This window comes from Dermacentor silvarum, chromosome 7, assembly GCF_013339745.2.
Source record: "Dermacentor silvarum isolate Dsil-2018 chromosome 7, BIME_Dsil_1.4, whole genome shotgun sequence".
Classification (NCBI taxonomy): Eukaryota; Metazoa; Arthropoda; class Arachnida; order Ixodida; family Ixodidae; genus Dermacentor; species Dermacentor silvarum.
In genome coordinates, this window is record NC_051160.1 from 105,236,979 (window position 1) to 105,262,497 (window position 25,519).

Genomic DNA, 25,519 nt, shown 5'->3' on the forward strand with positions numbered 1-25,519 from the left:
CTAGGTACGCGCCTGCTTTCACTAAATGAGGTAACCTTCATCCGCGAAACGCAATGGTGATAAGATTGAATCGACGACCACAGTCACATGTGTCCAGAAATAACACTCAAAAATATATATATTACATTCGAGAGCAGTAAAGAGAGGGGTAAGAAATGCAGCTCCACTAACGTGAAACCTGGGAAAGTGCGAAGCAGTGATGCGCCGGTGCTGGAGTAACGCTACAGCGCGGACGTGATCACGCGCAACGGACGCCGACAGCCCGGGCCCCTAAAGTGTTTCGCACTTAAAATACCGCTGATTTTAAGCAGCGGCCGCTACTGAAGAGGAAACGCCACATACGTCGTACACTGGCTCGGCTTTCTATTGCCATTGCACTTCACACTGAGCGCTCACGCGAGCATGTGAAACATGTAACAAGTCAAGCAGCCCAAGACAAGCGAAGCGGAAGGAAACCATCGAAATAATGCTCGGCGAAGATCCCACAACCAAAGTGCGGCCAGCCTGCTCTCGCAAGGCCCACAGTCCAAAATGGCGTCATAGCATGTTCTGACACTAGACGTCGCCTGTATCGCGCAATGGCGCTACTCAAACGTCGGTTTGTGAAAAGGTCTATAGTACGACGCCAGTGACAAGAATAATTTTTGCTCCTGAGGCAAGGAAACGTTAGAATCTTGTCCGTTACTACCTGTGCTGGTCCCGAAAGCATTAGAATTTGGCTCGTCGTCTACATAGCGTAACCTTCTACTAGCCAAGAACCGGGGAATGTGGGCTGATCCAGAAAGCGGTGAACACATCGTTTCAAAGCACTTTTATAAGCAGCTCGTTGCAGCGCGACGTGACGCATGCGGAATTTGCGAAAGAGCAAATTCCGTACGGGCGATTGTGGCCTAATGGCACGCATACCACTCTCGTGCCAATCCGCAACTATACTCTATCTCAAGGAAGTAACTTGCAGCACTGCCGAAGGTACGAGGTGTACACGCAATACCCGTGTGCAGCGGAATGTAGTTCCGGGCGTCACTGGGTAGGATTATATAATTTTATTTTTGCTTGGCACATGAAACGTTACAGCGATACGTGACATGCTATAGGCCTTTCGCGCATGCTCGTCGTATACGGCGAATTACAGTGGCGGTTACCAACGGTTTCCGTAATAGCCACCCTAACCATGATTACATAGCAACATGGCGGCGCCATACCGCCCAGACCACCTGCTTAGATCCGAATTAGCGCTTGTTACTGGCCTCTCGGCTGTTACAACAGGAAATAAATGGTGAAATATGTCATCGCTTAGTCTCATCTCACGCTGAGAGCAAATCATTAAGTTTGTGTTTCTCGTTTGTATTGATATCAGCTGTTTGCTTTGGCGCTACTAGTCAGAGGTGTCCCTGGGCCGTAATAGTGGTTTGATTTCCAGTTAACAGGTGGCGCCACAGCAATAGCCCTGCTGATGCGTTCACGATGCGGAACGCTAGAAAGACCTAACTGCTCAATTCATGATTAATTTATTACTCAGCTCTGGTATGGTACGTGATGACGGTGGCGAGCAAACGCCGAATAGACGCCTAGCAGACGATGCGGTGCGGGTGAATATTTTGTAAGGCAATCGGCCTTCCTACTGGCTAAGGAGGCTGCAAGGAAGAGCTGATAAAACGTACAAATGAATCAAACCCCTGGTGTTGCATTCCATTTAAACGCAGCTTATGGTTACAATGCAAAAACATTTTTTGCGTCAGTCTACCAACCATGGCGTATGCATCGACAATATGGAAAGCAGACTCAGAAGGATTTGGGTGCGAGCTGTATGGAAAGGTGTATGGAAAGCAGACGCTGAGCAGACGACGAGACGCGGATGAACACATCTCGACAGGTGTCCTGCGTGACAGTGGCGGGGAAGGGAGACAAAGCGAGCAAAAAGGCGCCTGCTCTATAAATTATAGGGCAAGTGAGTGGCGGAGAGGAACTGCAGTGTAGGCAGGAGGAGGGGAGGCTGCCGCTCGCTCGTTCGTCGCACCCCTTGCTGGCCGCCCGGAGGTGGTCAGCCCATAGCGGACAGCGAGAGGATCCATAGCGGATTCTCGCCGACAAAAAATTTGGAGGACGCCTAAGCTTCGCCTTTAGGAGTCGAACGCGATAGCATTCAAAGATCCCTGACTGCTTCTCACGCTTCGCGGCAACTGCAGCTCATGTAACCGTAATGTTTACCGGAAAACGCTGGCGGCGAACGCTGTGCACGAAGGCGAGCTTTCTGGTAGAAACGCGGCCTCTTGCGTGGGCCAATTTCGGAGGGCGTGCATAGCCGCGCCAAAAAAGTTTCATCATTTTCTGGTTTCTATTATTGTTTCGCACTTTTAATATTTCAGTCTGAGAAAACTTAACAAAACAGGTATGCGCTGTCGGTGTTTTGTTTCATGACATTTGTTTGTGGTCTATCATTCTCAATGTGGGTTGTAGGTCATTTTCAGTCGCTCGCTCGTTTGTTCGTCCGTTTGTTCAGGCTATTCGCTTACACTGACAATCATCTTCAATGGTTTCTGCATGAATTTTCAGTTGGCAAAGTATAAGACCCATGACCATCCCAAGTACTGCAGCATCACAAAGCAATGAAATCACTTCAACGCTTCTTTAAGCAAACTCGCATTTGATACGCATATTAAGCTTTGCTGCCAGGGTGGAACGGCCAATTCAGGCATTTCTTCAGCCTTTAGCCGTGTCGCCCAAGGCAATTTTGTACCAAATTTGCCTTTAATAAACGCAGAGAAAAGAAAGAAAAGTCTTGCTTATGAGATTCGTGTAGCCCAGACATTTGCGGACTTCGTTACAACAATAAAATTTGGGCAGAGACTTGTACTCTTACTGCCGCTACTAATTTTTATGTTATATTTAGGTATCGCCTTCTGCAAAAATTTTATTCTTGAATTCTAGTGTAAGGAAGATAACGAACGTCGGCGCAGAATCGGCAGCATCAAGCGCGCAGCAGGTGCTCGAGCTAGGGGACTGTGCTCGGTGCATGCTACAACCGCCTGTCTGTTAATGTCAATAAATCTCCTTTATAATAAATGTCGCTTCAAAGCTCCTTCCGAAGTACGACGGTCCATACCGCGTTCTCGAGCGAACATCACTCGTTAATTACCTGGTTGAGCCGCTCACGCCGCCGTCTGAAATGCGACGTCGTAACCGCGAAGTCGATCACGTTCAGCGTCTCAAGCCATATCATCATTGCTCCTTCCAGAAAAACAAGTCGCCAGGATGGCTCCTTTATTTCCGCGGGGCCATTGTAAGGAAGATTACGAACGTCGGCGCAGAGTCAGCAGCATTGGTAGCATCAAGTGCGCAGCAGAGGCTCGAGCTAGGGGACTGTGCTCGGTGCAGCCTACAACCGGCTGTCGCGACTAATCTCAACAAATCTCCTTTATACTATATTAGTATCCAAATGAATAGGGCAGTCTTCCAGTCGCGCACAACGCTGCGGAGGGAGGGTAGGGAGGTGGAGGGGCCGCGCTTTACTGCGGCCCCGCGCTCCCGCCGGGCCGGAAGGCTTCAGGGGCATAAATATCAAACGTGTAAATAACGTAACATAAATATCGGGAAATATACATTGATATCTAGAATTCTAATACTTCAATTTTTTTATCGGTAATGTGACTAACCTAAGCTATATAGTACGTATTACCTTGTAGCAAAACGTATTGTGTTTCACTTACAGCATCTTGCGTGGTAAGGTGTTAGCGGGTCCTTTTTTTCTCAGTTTTGCCTATTTGATACATATGCAATGTCTTCAAGCGAATAAACTCGGCCGACGCAGTGGTATGCGAGGTCGGCCAGAGTGATGATAACTCACTGCATGGTCTATGCTATGCTCCTGTTACGCAGTCTGCCGCATCTATCACGGGCGCCAACCCATTAATAATAAATTAGCGCAAGGTTCACTTGGCCTGTATCCAAGGTGAATCGTACTGCCTTACGGGCCACGGCACATAACGCCCCAGGGCTGTTCATCCACTTGCGATCCAAAAGTGATAATTAGTGCGGTCCGTACGCCATCGAGCCTTCCGAGTGCGTAGCCATGTCGTTGTGTCTTTGCGCTGCAATCGATTCGCTTTCCCCCTTTGTGTGGTCTCCGAACAGCCACACACTCTCCTCGTGTGTTTATACGTCTACGCTGATTTTGGTTCCTTGAAGAAACGGTAATCGAACATGTCAACGGTTCCTTATTATTATTATTATTATTATTATTATTATTATTATTATTATTATTATTATTATTATTATTATTATTATTATTATTATTATTATTATTATTATTATTATTATTAGCTGCGAAATAAGGGATGTGTGGCCACCTAAAGGGAATAAGCTGTCCAAAAGTCCAGGAAACAACAAAAAACAAAAACAAAAGAAGGTAACCTAGTTACAGAACTCTGTCGAAACAAGTCATAACTAAATAATAAAACACTATCGAATTGAGTCTATGAAGCACGGAGGCAAAAAAAGAAAGAAAGAATTGTTATGAGAGTTGTGGGTTCAATAAAAAGATATCACTTTTGACAAGGGAAACTTAACAGATCTACGATGGCAACAAAGACGTAAGCACCGAAAAATCTATTCCGCATAAAATAGAATAAAAATGAAATATTTTTTAGGTACAAACGGCAAGGTAAGGCTAAACTGCCTGGCAAGCGAAACTGTGCTCGCGTGGTTATGGCGCTCAAAACCATATAATTTCTTATTCCACGTTGAGATAGTGCTCGCGAGAAGCAGCGTTGGAACGGGAACGGCAATAAAGTTTACCAGGTGCGTCTCGAGGCGTTCACCGATGAGGAGCGTCATGCCTAACGCCGGCGAGAGGGGAATAGTGAAGCGTCCAGGTCACCGAAGATATCGAGTGAAATTAAGAGACGGAGCAAGAGAACCGCGCCCCACCGATTCGTTGAAACCTAGTGCTCAGCTCCAAGCTATTCTTGCCCCCCACTGCTAGGAGACTGCATTCAACATTCCAGACATATTTGAGAACAGGACGACATGAATTGAGGTGACCTACATTGAAAGTAACCGATGGCGATAGAGTGGGTAGAAGGAGAAGCAGGGCGGAAGGAAATCGTAGTGGAGTGTTTTAGCTTGTCCGCAATAACGTATTACCGTTTGCTGAATCTACTAGGTTACCGGAGAGACGTGTACGGCAGTAATAGCGCTTGTAGTGACAACTTTTGACGCAGACTTTAACCAGAAACACGAAAAACCAAGACTGCCGTGGCGTTATATGTTCCATTTGAATGCCGGTGTAAAGCTTTCGTCGCGAAATGATTGTTAACGCGCACTCTTTTCATAATTTTTGCCCCGAAGACAACACTAACGAAAAGCAAAAATGTTCCTAATGCGTTCTAGCTCGACAAAACATCATAAGGTGGCGTCGATGGCTCCGGTATCCCGGTAATGCTTAAACGGTAAGATGCTCGCGGACAAGCAAAACTTCTCCCGTAAGACATAAACGGTATACTAGCAGACCTTTCCTAACTGGCAATATACGCAAGTTCGGCAAAATTTTCTCAAACAGCGCCTCTCGCGACAAGCCTTGAGAAATGTGCTGTCTTATGCAGTAAGCGCCGGCACTGGGCTCAACTCATTGTAATGGGGTAAGAGCTTCGAGCCCAGTGTTGGTTGAGAATACGGGGGCATAAGTATTGCCACAGTACTAGAATAACATTTAACTCCTGCAGTTCGCCAGCGAACGGCCGGAAGAATGTGGCCATGGTCGCAGAAACTCAGAGGCATTGCAGGGCAACGACTTTGTGGTCTGCTCATTTCTAAGCTACAGAAAAAAAAGAATAAGCAAGACCAGAAAAGAAAGCCACTCTGAAAGGGAAACACGGTAGGAGTGGCGGCTCTACTATATACTGGATTAAACGGGGTACGAGATGGGGATTTAAAAGGCAAGATGTATGGCAGCAGTTCCCAGTGTGCCTTCAATTCAACGTCGATTTCCTGGCCGTGCATTCAGAGCATACAACGAAGCCGCTGTAGGAATGAAACGGGCGCTCTTAATGCAGCTGCAGAACATTATTGCGTGCAGGGAGTAAGATATTGATCGTAGCGCCAGCCACACCGTGCTGTACAGGCGCAAGCCCAAAAGGGAAAAGAACTAGGCCAACTTTAACAGCGAACTTTTGCGTTAAGTCGCCTTTTGTTTCACCGAGAAAAGAGAGGACTACTTAAACACCCGGCACTACCTCCATTATCGGGTCGAACGCCTCATTCTGTGCTCTAATAAGGTGCGTAATGGGTTCTCTGCCAGCGGTTAGGATTCCTGTATCAGCGTAAATTGAAATGCGGCTCCTGTTACGACATTCACCTTGAGTTTGCAAAATGTGGGCATACAATGGAACGCGGCGCTTCCCTTTCAGGGTACGCGTACTGGTGCCAGGTGTTCGCGGCCAGTGATTTGGTGACAAAAGGCGGACGGAAGGGCAACCAGTAGGACCGCGTTGAAATTTACGGCTTTGAACGGCGTTGAACGCTTAATGAAAGCGACTCGAACGCGAGTGCGACGAGTCTGCGAAATGGTAAATGGGGGTTATCACTGCCCGAAATTCCACGTCAGGACAATAAGACCAGCTTTCAGTCTTTCAATAACGCCTCTATACAGTTATGTAGAGAGAGTTCAAAGAACGCTGCAGCCAAGTAGAGGAGATGAACACGGCGAAGTCGCCACGGAATGGCCCAACCAATGTGCTCTGGCTGCTTTTTATGAGTCTTCTCCCTGGAGTTTAAGTGTTTCGAAGCGATAGTTGCCGTTTTACTTTTCCTACAGAGATCGCGAAAAGTTTTGGTTGCGATCATGATCCCGAAGTGTCAACGTCAAGCCATAAAACATGTACTTTATGACTAGTAGCCGCTACGAAATACCGCGCAGTTGGTAAACTATTTGTAAATTTATCTCTTCTTGTTTAGATATACTGATGTGCCCCGAAATCTCTCCTGAATGATTCTTTGCTTTTCATATGTATTTTTAGGGCCTAAAGCAAAATAATAAAAGAACTCTTTATAGAGCAAGCTTTTTTAAACCATTCTTTGGCTCGGTGGCCTTATCTTAAAACGCACGCTCCTGCAAAAAGAAAATACTCTGCGAGAGCTCTCCCAGCTTTTTCTACCTTACCAATAGAATCAAGTAACAATAACTTACACAAGCAATCCGCGTTCAACTTGAGGCACTCGGGGAAATTTATAACAATTGAATCGAATTTTGACCAGCCACGGTTCCTTAAACTACACGAGCGTTTTTTTTTTTTTTTGCATCACACCGCCTAAGGAATGCAGCCCCCACGACAGGGACCCTGACCTGTGACTATTTTCTCCGCAGCCGAACGCAATAGATACTGATAAATATCGGTGGAACTGATAAATATCGATAGCAGTGCTCGGCTTTCGCCCTCACTCTAACGTTGACTATACTTATTCTGTTCCGTTTCTCTTCGTTTTAAAAATCTCAAAATGTAAGTGCATTTCACTGTCGCGAGAGCGGAAACCATCTCAGCCACTATGGTCGACAGTTCTTGGATAGCGTTCGTAAGCAAACCTAAACGCGAAATGTACGTAAAGAAATAACATCGCCCACTCTGCGCATGCTGCGCACGCCACTAAGTGACTTTAGAAAACCGTTTGCAACTAAGCGTAATCGCATTACGGACGTACGTAAAAAGACAGCGTTGTCTTCACTGCGCATTGTTCGTACGTTTATTGTATTCCCTGCGGTTCACGTACGCTATGCTAAAGTACGTTTTTTGGTGGGTTTAACGTACTTTATGTTTACGTTGGATGTGAAATAGCGTTGTCGAACATGGCGGCCATCCATGGCTCCCGCTTCAGCGTGATATTTTTTTATGGGTACGTTCTCGCTATCCTCGATAGCCAGTAACTATTGAAATGAGCTTTCGCTTCCTCTTAACACACCTGAAACGCTCGCTATGTGCTAACAGCGCGTCCACTTTCGGAGATCGTTCGACAATTACGGCATCTGTGGGCCTAAGGAGACGCGTCATGCATGGAAACGACCAGATGGTTGTTAATTAATTGTCTTGTCTTGGATCGGTTTGGCACCAGGCACCCAGACAGCGCCCTGTCTTTTAACGATTTCCTTACACTTTGCGTTTCCGGTACGTTAAATTAAAAGTCTTGAAGACAGGACTTGTAGTGCACATATTGCTCAAAATTCAGGAGATAGGAGATATAAAGGTTTTCAATGACGCCAAAGGCCCAAATTCAAGGAAAGTGAAACAACAGTGAATACAGTGCAATCTCCTTCTCAGCTCTAATTTTTCGGGGCTAAGCAGCTGCTGAGTAGGAGTTCCTCTTCAAGTTCTTGAGGTCGCCTTTCTAAATTGACTTTCCATTGTAATAATTTCAATCGCCTTCTGGTGTGATGGTTAGTAGTGTCCGACTTCAGCCAAATATACTTGTAGTGCTAAAGCTAAATGGCTGAAACTTACATTCCGCAAGGCATTACTACACCCTATAGGTCTTGAAAATGGAGTCAGATTGAACAAACTAGCCAATAAACTAAGTGATGGCACGGCTCTTGTTCTCTTGATCTGGCTTTGTCTAAATCCACGATGGCAACGATGATTGAAACAAGCCTGTTCTTCTTCTTCTTTCTGGGGTTTTACGTGCCAAAACCAGTTCTGATTATGAGGCACGCCGCAGCGGAGGGCTACGGATTAATTTTGACCACCTAGGGTTCTATAACGTTAACTACAACGCAAGCACACGCGGGTGTTTTTTTTTAATTTTTTATTTCGAGTCCATCGAAAATACGGCCGCCGCGGCCGGGATTCGATCCCGCAACCTCGTGCTCAGCAGCGCAACGCCTTAGCTAACTGAGCAACCACAGCGGGTTGAAACAAGCCTGTCACCGGTGGCTGTGGACACGGCACATATGACAATCGCTTAGTGACGCACTCAAGTAGAAATATGTAGGAACGTTTCTCGATGGACAGTGTCCATACAGCATAGCCCCCTATGGCGAGCTTGTTACTTTAAATGTTCAAAAGTTGTCCCCAACATTATTTTTCAAGGAATTAAAGTGGCACATTCATTTTCAAGTAGCACGTTAAAGGCCTTCGCATCCGTTTTTTTCTTCAAATTCAACGGTTTTCAAAGATTCCAAGGAGGTGCACGAATCCTCCATGAAGGGACGCGCATCGTAACGTCCCGTAGTAACGAGCGCATACAAGTTTACGGGGACCACTTGCCTAAAGCATCGTCGTAAGCAGCAGTTAATGCACAAAATATTGCCTTGGATAGTCCAACTTAGCAGCTACGTGCCCGTTTCTGTCGCAACTCGTTTTCACTCACCGCGGTAAATCAGTGGCCATGCCATGGCGCTGCTGCGCGCGAGGTCGGGGGTTTGATTCCTGCCGTAGCGAATGGAGGTTGAATGGAAGAACGCTCGCATATGTGCTTTGGGTGCACCTTAAAGAACCTCAAGTCGCCAAAATTAATCCGGAGCGCTCCCCGGCGGCGTCCCTCATCCATAGCCCGCTGTGTAGTTTACGGACGTCAATGCCCCTAATTGTATGTACCACCCGTTTCCGATGGACTTTTCTACCGGCGTGATCACATGTTTGAGGCAAGAGAAACGCCAGCGCGATATGCCGCTTTCGTGAAGTTCATGTCGATTACCCCTTTCTGGAACCCAGTTTAAGGTGATGTCATCTTAAATGTCGTTACGTGCATAGCAGGCAACGCTACGAAAACAAGAGAGACTTCTCTCACCCATTCCCGAAAAAAAATTTGTGCGTCAGATATGGGACAAGGACATAATTCGATGTAACATTGACGTTCACTCTTGCTCGTCTCGAAATATGACGTAGTTATTAAACGGAAAGACTCACGGGTCTGAACCTATTTACCACCGAACTAGCGGAGCAACACGTTTCTGCAACGAGCTGCGACAGCGCAGCGCTCGCGCATACGGCGCGAACTTTGACCGTATAGTATAACCTGTCGTTGACAAGTGATAGTCGTAATATATGAAGGTGTTATTGGTGTAGAAAACGTCGCCGATCGTAACAACTGCGCGGCGAAAGGCGGGTAGCGAGACCTTTGTGACAGACCTACCTGTGCAGCTTTCGCACCGTTGCCTACTAAATGTGAGACGGAGTAAAATCGCAATTAGTGGTCAATTCCTTGCTCTCCATCGAAATGATATTTGGAATGAGCGAAGCTTTTTTCTCGTTCACTTTCGCGTTTATTTTTTTTTGTTTTTGTTTTACTGCGACAAACAGCAAAACAAGAGTTAGGAGCTTGAAAGTGGATTTGCTGTTTCGATCCACACTACTTGTTACGTCATAGTGTTTTAATCAAAAAATGACTAGCGAGCTATGACGCTAGTGCCTATGGCAGAAAGCTGTTTGGCAGTTCCGCCAGCGTAGGCGTTGCGGGAACGTTCTGATCTGTTCATTCCATAGTAGTATTACGCGAGGATGGTTGCCCTACTGCAATGGTCAGACTTGATGGTTCGAATTGTTCTGGTTGCACCTGAGATGGAGCCCAAGTGCAAAAAAAATAAAACACGCTTACGGCTTTGTTACGCAAGACACAAAAATCTATATTTAAAATAAACCATCACACACACACACACACACACACACACACACACACACACACACACACACACACACACACACACACACACACACACACACACACACACACACACACACACACACACACACACACACACACGCACGCACGCACGCACGCACACACACACACACGCACGCACACACGCACGCACGCACGCCCACACACACACACGCACACACGCCCACACACACACACACACACACACACGCACACACGCGCACACACACAAAGAAAGCTAGCAAGAAAGGTCATAGGACAAATAGCAACGGTCATGCAGCACTACATGTTCTAAGAAAGTTAAACGATCAAATAATTAAAAGTCCATGAGCAGTCACAATGATTTGTCAAGCGATGGTGCAAGGCCAGATGCCCAACGTTTTGTGTCAGTATGGTATCATATCTAGTTTCCCACGTAGTGCTTATTGCTCGCATGCTGTGTCTCCAATGTCCCTATACGTTCCCCCTCTACCCCCCCCCCCCTCGCTATAACGTCATTTGGATGAACGTATGGACAAAAATAATCAAGCGAACGGATATATTAGTAAAAGAGAGGAAGGAGCGACGTTTTCAGTACCTATGTATGATAACGGCACAAGTTCTTGCCTTTATGATATATTTGTCACCTCAGTGGGATACCTTGAGCACTCTTATTTTTTTATGCTTTACTTGCAATAATACAGCAAAGGGAACATGCACCAGTCTATGCGGCTGTCGTGAATGTGTATTTCGCAGTTGTCGACCAGCTTACATGCCGAGAGAGCCGTATCTATAATTGCACTTGCGTGAAAAAGAAAATCGCGCTCGAAATGAACTTGCTAACTCGCCTACAATCTTGATAAACACAATCTTGATATACAGCGCCCTGAAGTTTCTTTTGAGCTTGTTCTCACGAGCTTACCCATTCGGGGAAAACAGGATATATATATATATATATATATATATATATATATATATATATACATTCTTCCTGTTTTCATAGATATATATATATATATATATATATATATATATATATATATATATATATATATATACAGCTGACTTCAGCGATGCTTGAGCCTCTGACCGCATCTACTGCGTCAGCAGCGTTCTCCGACAGTGACGACCACAATTTCATTGTGTTTGTTTGTTTTTGTTGTTATTGTTGCCTCAACCCATTTGTTCGTTTGCCCTCTGTCAGTCGATAATACCCACTATGGGGTATTGGTCAGGCTGCGGATGGAATTACAAGACGATTTCCGTTACCTGCTTTTACCTCAAATAATTGGGTTTACCAACTACAGGGATATGGACAAGAACACAGCGATTATAACGAGTTTTCTAGTGGGGAGAAGTGCGGTCGTGTAAGAACTGATCGAGTTAAAGTAAGAACTTGAAACAAAAATTATACATTATAACGTTTAAACAGTAACATAATTATGTGATAGTGCAGATGGAGTAGTGTGCATTAGATACAGAAGTGCTGACTGGTTCTATACGTGATGCCCGCATCTTCCTTTTTGTTTCACATAGTAATGCACGTTGTGTAATTAGAATTACACACATGGACAGACCTTACCGCTTCAGGCTCCCTCTGACGAAGGGAGCTATATGTACTGAGTCAAAAATGCATAGCTTTGTGGCACTGTTTGTTCGCCACCCTTCAGCGAAAAGCTTAGGCTATTTTTTTTTCTTTTTCTTTTTTTCATTGTGTCGGCGATTCGACAGTTCTCTATTTAAGATAGGGCACGGGCGCTGCAAGATCTTGAGGGTACTATCATTTGGGTGTAAAGATCGACCGAGCCGAGGGCTGGTGGCTGTATGTGTGTTCTCCTTTTGGCATGCCTGGGGGGGGGGGGGTGCTGGAAGTCGCGAAATCTCAAGTGTTAGAGACGCGTTACAAGGGAGAGGCAGCAGAATCGAGCGCTCCTCTCTATTTACGCTATTCATCACGCCAGCGTGCGACAGCGAGTGTCTGCGGTCATCGAGTGAGATCCATTGATGTTCTCATGTGGGCGCGTGACACGTCCCTACTTGCCAATTTAGTTGGCAAGCAAATATCCGATAAAATTTATACGGCCGATAAAACTACGAATCTTACTTCGTGTATTTGTCTAATACTACTATTGCGATAGCAATTTTATGGACACTGCAGGCGCTTTTCTGCCGTTGCGTCACCATCGGCGTCGCCGTGATGTTCCGTATAAAGTCCAAGGGCGATAACACCGTCACCGCGCGCCGTATGCTTTATGTGCGATTGAAAGCGTGCGAGGGTGAGACAACGATGGTGGCTCAATCTCGCGCGCGCGAGGGAGGACAGAGGGAAAGCGACTTTTTCTACTCCTATCAGTGGTTCTAAGGCGAAACTGCGACTTTTTTTTTAATGACAACTACACAGCACATCGCGTCGAGTTTGAGCGTAATAACGAGTCTCCAAAATAGTTTCAAGGAAACTCAATCTCGATGACCAGGAAGGAAGCTCGGGCTCGTTGGTTAGGCATTGCAATGCAGCGCGGCAGACGTGGACGAAACATCGACATAAAACACCTACCGATGATTACTAAATACTTCAGTTAATTTGGTTACCAGTGCGCATGCGTATGTACGACCATGAAATTAAAGAACCTTTTATTCGCATTATGATACATATGCATACGCACGTGCGCGCTAATCAAGCAAAGTAGCTAGTCAGCGCCGGTGTGTGTCTTATGTCGTCCTTTCGTGAAATTGGAACTTTACCATTACTAACCCGAGTGGGTGAACTCTACGCTGTATGCTAGATCCCTAACCGCGTTTTTTTTCTCTCTTTTAAATCAAAGGATAGATGACCAATTGGCAAGGTTATTGAACCGTAACTTCCTCGACTCAATCACTTCGAAGAGGTCCCTAATGAGCCACTTTGAGTAGGAAGACGTAAGCCTCGTATAAAAGACACGATTTCATCTCTATCGGTGAAGAAGGCCGATTTTATTTTTGTTGGTAGGTTTCTTTTGATGTTTGCTTCTTCCGACAGCGCTTCTCATTAGAAACTCAATTTGTAAAAAGAGCGACTACCTTGGCACGCATTTACTGTCAGCATTAGAGTACGAGAGGAAAATAAAAGCTTGGCAGCGGAGATAAAAGGAACAACTGATCAAGTAAGGACTATCGTCTTTGGTATTTCAGAAACTTGAAATGTGCACATAAAGACACTTCCGCGTCGTTCTGAACTTGGCCCCCCGAAGAGGCCGTAATGAGGCTTTCTCGAATGGATCTGGCGGAACGCTCAAAAGCTTATCGCGATTGACCTCGTCTCGGCGGTCGGCGATTCACGGATTTCGTTTGCCCTCATCAGCAGCTCTGAGCGGAGTATGCAGATCTCATTAAGGAAGACCCCTCGCAATCTACGCTTGCATAAAAATGACTGCGCAGATTTTTTGAATAGCGGAAGCTCAGAAGAGGCGCCGGAAAGCGCTTTGCGAAGTAGGTCACCTTGATTGCCTCTTTTATCGCATTTGCGCCACAGTAAAAAAATTATATCCGCACTACCCCGAATGAAGTTGAAAGCGATACAGTGAGTTCTCGAACCGCCGTTATTTAGTTGGCTTGTTCAGTGGTTGGTTTGGCACGAATGCGTCGGTGGGACGCTGACAGCATTAAGAGTATGTTACAAGCCATGGTCACATTTTTATGCAGCACTGAACACACTTCGCGTCTTAGGATTGCGCTGCTCGAGACAGAGGGAAAAGATAGAACCACCCTGGACATTCGAGGACATCACACGCGACTTAAGTATATCACGATTGCAGTCAAAGAGCTGCATTCCATCTGCAGAAGCCAAGTCATTAGTCCTACAACATTTGCACACGACTTACCCGAACCACCTACAAGTATACACAGATGGCTCTGTCAAAGTAGACGAAGACCGCTGTGCAGCTGCATTCTGTATTCCCTCTCTGAGATATACATGGTCTGGCCGTCTAGACTGTATGGCCTCGTCGACAGTTGTAGAAGACGTAGCAATAGCTTCTGCTCTGCGCAAACTAAAGTCTCTGCCTTCGCAGAAGGTGGTTGTCCTGACGGACTCAAAGGCCGCGTTACAACAACTATACCGCGGTCTGCCATCCACCAAGTTCCCACGCAAATCCCTAGCCCTTGTGAAAGAACTCAAGAACAAAGGCTTCACGGTAAAGTTTCAGTGGATTCCCTCCCACATTGGTATTACTGGCAACGAAAAAGCTGATGCGCTTGCATACGCAGCGCTCTATCATCCTCCCAAAATCAAGGCTCCAAAGAGTAATCAAGTGAAAAAATCGGACATTCGAAATCACTTTGGGTCGCTTTGGGCTCCACCAGATATGCCCTGCGTAACCAAGAGATTTCATCGAGAGGAAGCATCACTTTTATATCGAATCAGGACAGGATCTGCTAGTACACCGGCCAAGTTATTTAAGACGGGACGAATCAATTCTCCGAACTGTACGGCATGTGACGAGACAGGAGATATTGAACACTTTCTGTGGTCATGCCAGCAATTCCAAGTTGAAAGGGACGCTCTCCTGGAGAATCTACAAAAAAGGACCTTCCGCATGCGTGTCTGCAACACCTTGTATTTCCCGAGGGATCAGTTATAGCCCGCACAGAAACTTCACGTCTCCTTATGGAATTCTTAAGAGAGACTGGTTTGATGGACATATGGTGAAACCATTCAGCGATATTGTAAGAGACGCTCAGGCGGAGCAATTGCCGGCCTTGATCGCCAGGCTAAACCCGCCTGTTGCTACAATCCACCACCACCACCACCACTACCACCATGTTACAAGACAGTGAAATATTCGCAGCACTTTCTCCGTGATCTTCTGGTTGCTTATGTGCTTTAATGCGAAGCGTTACATCTCATCTTGCTGCATCTGCTCCCGCGGCTACGGCGTAGCGCTGTTGAAGGCCAGGTGGCGAGGATGATACCCGGCCGCGGCGGCCTCATTTTCTTGGCACCGAAATTAAAAAAAAAAGCCTCGAGTTAGGTGCAGCCTAAAGAGACATATAGAGTAAAAAGTAATCCTGAGCCTTCTACCACTGCATCCATCATAACCAACTACAATAAATACAAGAACGGTTGTGTACCGAACTTTGGGTTTACCTAAAATAACCGTAGGTGGTCAAAATTATTTCGGAGCCTTTTATCACGACAACCCTTAAAAACGCAGAGTGCAATTTTGGGCATAATTAAATGCACAATGTGAAAATTTGTCCCACGGCAGGATTAAAACACAAGACCTCTAGCGCAGAAACCCGATAGTGAAACAAGTACGCCAACTACGCATGGACAAGCGCAACAATTGCAATTAACAGCAATTATACGTGTTCACGGAGTATTGTTGCCTTCTGTATTTAAAAAAGAGGTACGGATTGCATTGAAATTTAGGCGAATAGAAGGCACGTAATAAACAAAGCCACAAGAACCTTTGAAGGCACAAGGACCAATGTCAGACAAATCCATGTACTAACCATCATTTTCATGGTATGGCTGCACCATCGTGGCGCCGTGGTGTTCCCTCTAGTAATTATTGTAGGAACCTCTACGCACGTAGCATTCTTCTTAGGAAGGTTGCCATAGCATAGTGTTAAAGAGTTTAGTGCATGCCAGATAGATATCAAGTATATTTTTGCAGACAACATGATCCCCAGAGTATGTCTTTTTCGTTTTTTGAAAGAGTGCCAGGGCGCTTATGCGCAGTTTATGCGCAATGCTGCTTCGTGTTAGTAAGGGCCTTGTTCGATCGTTTGGCTTTGTTATTTCTTCACGTTAACTTGCCTAACGCAGAAAACTGTCAATGTGCTTCTATACTTGCTGTCATCCCCTTTTAGTTGCAATTTACAGCGTGCTGAATGTTCTTGCGTAATCACAGGACGGCCTATGTCTGCTAGAAAAGCTTACAATCTTTGCTGCCATCTTCGATGTTGGACTTTTCAAGCAGATAGCATTAAAACAAGCGCTAGCAGTTGCGAAATTGAGTTCGCTTTGAACAAACTCCTAACAGTAAGGAAAAGAAAAGAAAGAAACATAGCAGTGGTATACAAATGGGAATAAAACCTTTTGGCAGGACGGAACGCTGTTCTGTAAACTCCAGATGTTCCAAAAACTAAGAAAGCAATTTAGACGTTTGTCAGAGAAATTATAAATTTCGGGGATACTCATTTCTTTACTCAGTATTGTAAGGGGGAGAGGGGAGCTGGCATGGAACAGTAGTAGCGATTAGCATTGAGAACTCTCTTGACAATGTCTCAGTCACTGTTCGGATGAAAGCATCGAGACGTCGCCGTGCATTATTGATCCCCTACAGGGCCAGGTCCTCCTGAAAGCGCATGAATCATTTCTACGCCTTGATGCTGGGCATGGGAATGCACTGTGAATATTTTGTTCTTTCATGCAGGCGAGTACTTTAATTTGCTAGCTCCTTTGTGTACAGTTATACAAATTTAAACAATGACTGGTTACGATATTTTTTTTCGACGCGCTGTTACAGAGAGATGGAAGTGTGCTTGCAGCGATTCGGTAAAAGATTCATTCGAGCATACATTCGATTGAACTTATTGCAACTGCGCCAGAAGATAATCGAATTTTACCGCTGGGGTCAAGAAAAGGAGTATGTTTCAGCGCCTAAATGGAGGCTGCCTCTTACATTGTGTGGCGTTTCTTCCACGATTGAGTACCACAAGTAAAGCGCGCGAAAGACAAGGTTCATCCTAAGTTAATTAGGTAACAATGGTTTAGCGGTAAGGGCTACGGAAACAAGATGGAACACTGGACAAACTGTCAAGAATACTGGAGACGCGAGACGGATAAAGACGGACTACAATGTCAGCTCCGCTAAAAAAGATTTGTAACTGATACGGTAAAGAATAATCAAAGTATAATGTAAGAGTCCCAGCTGAAGCATTCCTTTGGGGAGATTAAAATTGCAACGACTGCAAGAAAAAAAAAATGAAGAAACGGTGACATAGGAAGATAAACTACTGGAAAACGAGGGGTAATGTGAAAGGCGACACGAAGATGTAATAAAAGGCCAAATTACCAATATGCAGAGTTGAAGATTGATTGTGCGGCCGGGTCCTCGTAAACACTTCAAACTACTACTTTGAGCATGGCCTGTTAGGGGACTTGAAAGAAGCGCTTTCCGGGCAGTGAAATAATTTTTTATAAGTATACGCACATGTGCTCAGAATACAAAGAACAATTTTAGGCGATGACTTACCTTCGTTGCGATGTCTCGTTTTTATTTCTCTCACTCTTCTATGTGTGAATGATAGTGCTTGCTGAAGCGTCGTCTGTATTATCATTAGTTATTTATTATGTTAAAGCAAATTTAATATATTTCTAGCATAGAATCGAAATAAAGTAGCCTGAGGCGTACTGATTCCAACCTCTCCAGTTAAACCCCTTAACTCTACCCTACCTAATAATTCCTGCCATTCTGGCGACTCGGGAAAGATGCATATCGGTGGAAACAGCGCACCTATAGAAAGAACGTACACACACGGCCTTGACACCCACAGCGTAATGTTGGCGACACAGATGCAGTAGCCCATGTTCAGTACGATCGCTTTTCCCTACAGAAAAGCTAACAAGCGCTGCCAGGCCGAATTTTCATCTATTCTGTGACTTTTTGTTCGCTTTCTTCCTTCCACTTCTAGTAGCCTCGTTGCCGACAACTGAAAGCTCTTCGCGCCTCTACTGGGTGATTAAGTGTCACGCTTCTGCCGTGTAGAAAGCGGCTCATACGTAAATTTCCATCACGGAACTTTATTTAAGGACGTTGACGCATAACAAATTGAGCCAACATTATGTTGCCATGGGAACGATGTACGTGCATGATCGGGAGTAAAACTCAGCAAAATAAGGAAAGATGGCACCTGCGTTTATGCCCTAAATGATTGAGCGTTTAGAACATTGGCAAAGTGACACAAATAGAAGCACTACAACCGTATGCGGACTTCTGTAACAGCCCCTTCGAAACAACAATTTATACGGTTTTTTTTCTTTCGGCGAAAAGAGATGACTTGATAGGGGATAAGCGGAACGTCTAGCTTCTAGTCCTTGTGTGTACATTTATTTTGCATTTTTTCGAAGGAAATGGTTGGCTGATTTGTGTTTAAGTACAGAACTTGCAGAATGCGAAGTTTTTTTTTTTCAGTATTGACTACTTTAGCATTTTTATGAAATGTGCGTTACTGCCCGAACGTTTTTCATATAACCTCATCTTGTCATCTTTTGATCATTGGAGCATGTCATGGTTGTGGAGTAGTCGGCGACCACCAATAGTGGCCAACAGTACAAATTTCATCCAAATAAATCACGCGCTAACTCCAGTCATTACATTTCGGGGTGATACCATAGCGCTCGCCCAACGCAACTGCACTAATATGATTCCTTGGAATTCTCGCGTTGAAAATTCGACTTATGTAAGAGAAGTGGGAAACAAACACAGTGACGTTAAGTTTATGTTTGTATTCGAAAAGAAAACAATGCATTTTTCAGCCTAGCGTACGCCATACGTCGTTACAAATCTACAACGACGCAGTTAGCCTTTCTACTAAGCGTGGAACTTTCAGTCACAAGGAGACATCATTGATCAGCCGTGCTGGCAAATGTGTCTTTTTCATTATCTCTTTTATCACATTTTTACGCTGATTGAAATGTTTCACTATTCAGTGTCTCCGAGTAGCAGCTTTTTTGCCGGCTTATCGTCCCTCTATGCAGGCCATATTGTTACCTGCAGGCAGCAGCTAAAACTGCACATAACTTTATCAGCTTACTTCCTGGCAACGGTATACGAGACAGTGCAGGGTCATAGCGGTCAGGTGTTGTGACTGCCATAACTGTCAGATTTGTAGTAATAACTGCGCCAGCCATAATAGGAATTTGTTGTCGACAGACCGTGCTACAAACCTATGTATGTATGTATGTATGTATGTATGTATGTATGTATGTATGTATGTATGTATGTATGTATGTATGTATGTATGTATGTATGTATGTATGTATGTATGTATGTATGTATGTATGTATGTATGTATGTATGTATGTGTGTGTGTGTGTATGTATGTATGTATGTATGTATGTATGTATGTATCTGTGTGTGTGTGTGTGTGTGTGTATGTATGTATGTATGTATGTATGTATGTATGTATGTATGTATGTATGTAATGAAACGCCTATGTACCGTTCACTGTCTCCTTTCTTCTGTCCCCTTTTCACGAAATGTATTTCGCGCCGCAGTCAAGTTTACCTAGAAAAGCCTATGTGTTGTGCGCGCGTGCAAAAATGTTTCCTAGTGATAGCAAAATAAACCACTACGATGTGTGGTCACGATGGTCTTGGCCGAAATTCAATCGCAAGTCGTCTCGCATCATTTCGTCCCGGGTAAAAAATATTATTTTTAGTTCTGTAGATTCTCAATTCCAAAGCACAACCCATGAAACTACCGTACGTTGGTGAGGCGCCCACTGGCTGATCCACAACATAAGAGTCGAGTTCAGCTGGGGAGCCCCCCATTGGAGTACGTGGCTAACGCCCAGTGTACAGCGACGAGGTAGAAGAGAGCAATTGAGGCAGTGTGACCAGATGAGGCAAGATGGCGCTTATTGCTCTCGCGACCATGAGGGTGCTTAAAAAAACTCGCACACTTTTTAGGGTCGGAATCAGGGATATGAGCTTCAGCAGAAAAAAAAAGATGGTAAAAGAACATTATAAATTTGCGTGAGAAGCACCAAATTACATACAAGTACCATGTGAATTAGCTGCAGCTTGTGCGTCCGCTTGCTAAAGAAAATTCTCAGTGTTAGCACAAACATTTACTACTTGGCTGACAAGAGAATAAACTATAATGGTGGGGACTTTCGACAGAAAGATCTACCGTCATTTTTTTACGACAGGCTTCTGTTTCGATTAAGGAGCAAAGGGATAACTCAGTCCGTCCTTAAGCACATCGCGCGAAAGAAAGATTGCTGGAATTCATAACCATGCATAATTCATTTTTACAATGAAATTATGCGGAATATTATTAAAATAGACTTTTGATATTTTAGAAGTACAAGCCATGTGTTTTTCTACTCGTATGCACAATATCCGTGGGAGTTTGTATGCAGAGAACATTTTCATCAGGCATGAAGCTGAAATCAATCGAATGAAAATTTGCCGCGATAATCCATAGGTAAATGCAGCGCTAGTAAACAGCATATCTAACATGTATAACAAGGTGTCTGTATAATGGGGCCTTAAATAGATGTATATTGCGCCTGTAAATTTAATATAGTCGATGCCATATTCGTACAGAACTAATGTAACCCAAACATTCAGAGCCCTTCCACTACTGTGTAGGTGGAAGTCAGCGAAGCTGTGACTACGGTGGGTCTGCTGCAGTGAATATTGCTATAGTTAATTTAGATGTTATCATTATTGACTATATTAAGCGTCTTCAGCATGTTCGTCAAAGAGCAAGGACACCAGCGTCTTGCTTTCGCCCGTCTTGCTTTCGCCTGCGCCAAATCCGCCCCGTCGTCATAGACAAGCGTATGAGCCGCAGCGTTCATAGCTGTGGCACACTGCACGGGCGTTGTCAGGATCCTGGACGATGCGGTTAAACGAGAGTCCGTGCCATAGCGAGTCCAAAGGGCAACGTCACGAGACAAAGGGGCTCAATGATTGATGGGACGTGCCGCCGCCGAGTATCACGACACTTGTGAAAGAGGCATCGGCGGTGGCGAGGGGCATAAGAATGGGCCATCCATCATCCGTTTTGAGACCTTTGATAAGGCACAACAGGCGGGAAACCGCCAGGCACATGGTGCCGAAATTGTTGTAGACGCCGGTCGGTCTACGGACGCGATCTCCTGGAACGTAGCCTTTAATAGCTTCGCTGTAAAACATCCAAAGCGAGTGTGGGTGTTATCATCATCGGCCGCAAAAGAGTATAGACCAGAATTTCCAGTGGCTGAACTCGGCTGCCTCGTTTTTTTCTTTTTTTCTAATGAGGATGACAGTGTGATCACTGTGTGGGGTTTGTGGCAATGGCGCGAGCGACAAGGAGCCACCGAGCGTTTGCGTTGTCAGTCGTCTGCGAAGGCGAGTTACAAGAGCGCTGCAGCCGTCTTGTCTTCTCTGGAGGTCGGTAAATGTGTCTTCAACGGGATCACATTTCTGATGATTGTATTATACAATGGAGGTATAATACCATCATCACACTGCAATGTCGTTTGCTTCGTATACATCGTATATCTCGATGGCCAAGCTTTTTTCTTTGCGAGATTGGCGTACTCGTGTTGGGGGCCTGCGGCAATTGCTGAAAGGCATTACACACCACATTTAGTACGCTGTATACTTTATTTTTTAAAGGCAAATAGCAAGTTTGTGCCGCGCGCTACCATGATACTTTGTGCTGCATTTTTACCGTGTTTTGTCAATACAATACATGGCACAATTTATTGGCGACAATTTACTGCCGACAGTGCTATAAAGCGATTTTCTATATTATTTATCACTGCATGCAGTCGCAGGGAAAGGTCTAGCGCTTTCGTAGATACGTAGGGTACGCAAGTTTACTTGTTATACATGCGCAGCATAGCCTGTACAAGCTCTAGTCACTGACAACACACTCAGCGACATAACCAATTAGTGTTCCAGTGCAGTGTGCACGAGATAGAGGCATTACATTTGAAATAGCGTGTGCGGCAAGTTACATTTGCTAAATTTCTTCCCCATCTTAGTCAGTTGAGAACATGTGATAATTTGCGTATCCATGTATACGGCATCGCTGAAGGGGGCACCAGCTCAGTTGGGAACGGCTGGAGATGCTTCTCACGTAGCTCAGTGTGAGCACCGCACAAGTGTAGCAGTTCAAGAACCTCGACATTGGTGAAAAAAAAAGGAATCCCAGGAACAAATGAGTCAGTGACGTGTGCGCAGCCCTGTTTCTGTGCACGCTAGTCATATGCTGCTTTCTCTGTTCCCGGTCACGAGTACTCAAGCGCGGTTCCTTCATGCGCTCTCTTATGTGCCCTGATTTTAGTACAGTTACGTGACCGGACTTTGTGTTTACTTTAGTGCACCTATGTGACTGAACTTCGTGTTGCTGTGTTTCCTAGTTTTAGTGTGGCATTAGTGTACTAATGTGACTGGATTTTGTGTATACTTTAGTGCGTCTTTGTGACTGAACTTTGTGTTGCTGTGTTTCTGAGTTGACTTTCAGCATTGGTGTGGCATTAGTGCGCTTATGTGACTGGACTTTGTGTTATCGTGATTTGGAGTCGACTGTTAGTTTTAATGTGTGTAGACTAATTATTTTTTCCCATATCTATATGTTAAAAGGAGTAGCCAGTGCGAGTATAGGCGACAACATCTCCTAAATACCATAAAAAAATAAAACCGTCAAGCTCCGTTCAGTGTGGTTATTTTCCATAACAGAACAATCGCTTCGCAAGTTACGAAGTAAGACTCGCGCCGCCGATCGCTTAGTGCTCCTCCTTCCTTTTGTATCCAAAATGCAGTTTTTGGTACGGGGGCTTTCTTTTCGGAAAAAGAACCGAGCAGACTCAAAATGAAGACGCCGAGCAGCCATAAATTACTTCGTGATCTCAAGCGCGTTGCGTATAGGAGGCAAGGCGCACACCATCATGAAGTTTACGGCAGCAAAATGAACCAGGGCAAACATGCTTGATGCAAAGTGTGTTCTCTGTAACGCCAATACCGAATCCTGTTTTCCTGGCACCGCCGGAAAACTCGCGCAGCGAATACACACCACACAAACACAAGTTTCACGTGTCTTCGTGTACGTGGCAGGGCTGCTGCGTGAGCCACGTCCTCTGTCGCTGGTTGTCAGTGAAGCCAACGACGGCACAGTGCCGCCGGAAGAGTACCTTTTCTATATCCTGCTTATCAGAATATACAGAAGTGCTCAACAGGTCGAAAGATAGGAGCATCGCCTAAACAATTTGTTACAGAAGTTGCAAGAGGTGAAAACAGATAATGAAAAGCAAGCGAATTAGAAGATAAAAACAATAAAACATCGTTCACTTAGTTTGCGGAAATTACTAGCCTGAAACTGTTCTAACGATCCGTAGCATGTTATGCAGCAGAACTAACGATATTGTGCTGAGGAAAAAAAGAACATGTCTAGCGTGAAACAGACTTACCATTACACCAGTGCAGTATTTCCCAACGCGTATACCAAAGAGACCGCGGCTCCTTCTGTGGTTGTGATCAACTATTGCCTTCTGTCTATTTGCGGCGCTTCAATGAGAATATCTAGTCTCTTTGAGAAAGACGACGCGTTTGGAGGCGTATCGTGTGTGAAGCAACGAGTCTCAAAGATGATTTCGTGCCACGAGACGCATACACGGCAAAAGATTACAAGCTGAATAAGTATGTTTGTAACAACATTGGTCACTGGAGGGTATGCACTCTAGTGGCATAATCTTTCGAGCAATCCTACGAGGCACTTAAAAGGGCTGATAAGATTAGATAAGGGGTACGAGTTGGCGCCCAGTGACAGATGATATATGAGGAAAAAAGTGTGCAGCTAAGGCCTTGCAAGAATTGCCGAGAATTGCCAAAGGGATGTGTGGTCTGCACGAACCATTTTGTCGTACAGGTGCACTACTGCACCGCGTTGTTGTTTACTAGAAATATAACGATAACTGATTGTGACTGCGCTTCAACGCTCTGTTTTTATTTCAATACCATTTCTGCAGACTGTCATTCCTTGCTCTGTTCTATGTCCTTATTTTGACGCTTAAATTAAACTTGATTTGATTACTTCGTGTGTGACATGCGCATGTTCTGACACACAATATGCTTATTTAAACTTTCGTTGAACCGTGACTAAGCGCGAGAGCGCTTTTATATACATATGTTATCATTTTGGTTTGTTTGTTTGTTTGTGTGGATCAGCTTAAGTTTGACATGTACTATTTCAATACAAACGAGAAAGAGTAATTGGTATCAGACATGACGTCACACGCTCCTAGTCACAAATAATCAATCAATCGATCAAAGCATCAATCAATTTATGTGCCAAGAAACAACTGGACCTCTAAATACTGCGGCACAAATAGGCAACAACAAAAAAGGTAAATATGTAAGATAACTGCGACTCAAAGTTAGGAATTAAGAAAGATGAATAAAAACAAGAAAGAACTGGATAAATAGGTACCTCATCATCATCATCTTCATCATCATCTTCATCATCATCACCATCACCATCAGCCTACCGTAAAAAGCGGAATATAGGTCGAACTTTTTTTCAAAAAACCATTCCGAAAAGTCGACCCTCGTCTTATATACCGGACATTGGCGGAAAAACTACGGAAGTCTTGCAACAACGGGCAGATGAAGGAAACAGGCGCCTTCGCCATCGCATTCAGGCTGCTTTTACACATGTTCTTTCAAAATGAGAGGAAGCCGACGGCAATTCACCGTCGCCTTCAAGAAAAAGGCGATTGAGTACGCGGAAGCCCTCGGCAGCCCGCCAGGTTGCCGTGGGCTTCGTATCGTGCGACCATCGACCCGCGTGTTTGTCAGCACCTTATCATCACGGCACGGAGCAGCATTTAAATAAATACTGTCACCATTGTGCAACCGGCTGAGTCGCATTTGTTTAAAGGTAAGGGTGTCTTTCGGTACTTTTGCCATTGAAAAAGATTTTTTCGTTTTTAGAATTGGTTAGTTGGGGGGTCGACCTATATTCCGGTTCGACATATAGTACGGTTTTTACGGTACATTTTATGTGCACTGCAAGACGTACGAAGGCATCTCCGTGTGATTTCCAATTGTCTCTGTCTTGCGCTAACTGATTCCAACTTGCGCCTGCAAATTTCCTAACTTCATCACCCCACCTAGTTTTTTGCCGTCCTCGACTGC

At 44.9% G+C, this 25,519-nt stretch overlaps 1 pseudogene; it reads right to left on the minus strand.

Moving 5' to 3' along the window:
- Nucleotides 1–23,960, minus strand: part of LOC125946914 (5-hydroxytryptamine receptor 1-like) — a 95,491-nt pseudogene extending 71,531 nt beyond the window's left edge.
- Nucleotides 23,961–25,519: the final 1,559 nt, after the last annotated feature.